The sequence below is a fragment of the Myotis davidii genome, unplaced genomic scaffold (assembly GCF_000327345.1).
Source record: "Myotis davidii unplaced genomic scaffold, ASM32734v1 scaffold280, whole genome shotgun sequence".
NCBI lineage: Eukaryota > Metazoa > Chordata > Mammalia > Chiroptera > Vespertilionidae > Myotis > Myotis davidii.
The window spans coordinates 368,373-369,154 of record NW_006292026.1 but is presented as its reverse complement, the minus strand read 5'-3'; the positions used below and the strand labels follow the sequence as shown (position 1 = coordinate 369,154).

The 782-nt window shown below is 42.3% G+C and overlaps 1 pseudogene; it reads left to right on the top strand.

The window, feature by feature from the left end:
- The first annotated feature begins 248 nt into the window (after positions 1 to 248).
- Positions 249 to 782, top strand: part of LOC102773639 — a 4,137-nt pseudogene continuing 3,603 nt past the window's right edge.

Here is a 782-nt window from a genome sequence, read left to right as displayed (position 1 = left end):
AAAATTTAGAAATATCTTCCATAAAGTGTTGATCCGAAAAAATTCAATCAAGTAAATGTTTTGGTTGTATTATTGCAAGTTTAACTAAAATAATAATAATAAAATAAATAAAAAATAAAAAGCTGAGAATGACTCAGTTTAGTATTGGTTTGTTTTCTACATTTATAAATGAAAACTTGTTTTAATTTTCCCATGTTAGTCTATCAGCCTCTATACAATTGTTCTCAAAAAGTTAGCTTGAGGGCAGGTGCTGCTGTGGCGGCGGTCTAGGCTGTGGCCGGGGGAAGTGAATGGTTTTACCCAGAGGGCCCTGCGCTGCCTTTCTCCCTTTCTCCGCTGGCACCTCCACCGCTCCCTGCTCCTCCTCCCCGGCCATGGCGTTATGGCGTTCACGTTTGCGGCCTTCTGCTACATGCTGGCGCTGCTGCTCACCGCTGCACTCATCTTCTTCGCCATCTGGCACATTATAGCATTTGATGAGCTGAAGACTGATTACAAGAATCCTATAGACCAGTGTAATACCCTGAATCCTCTTGTACTTCCAGAGTACCTCATCCATGCTTTCTTCTGTGTCATGTTTCTTTGTGCAGCAGAATGGCTTACGCTGGGCCTCAATATGCCCCTCTTGGCATATCATATTTGGAGGTATATGAGTAGACCAGTGATGAGTGGACCAGGACTCTATGACCCTACAACCATCATGAATGCTGATATTCTAGCATATTGTCAGAAAGAAGGATGGTGCAAATTAGCTTTTTATCTTCTAGCCTCTTTTTCCTACT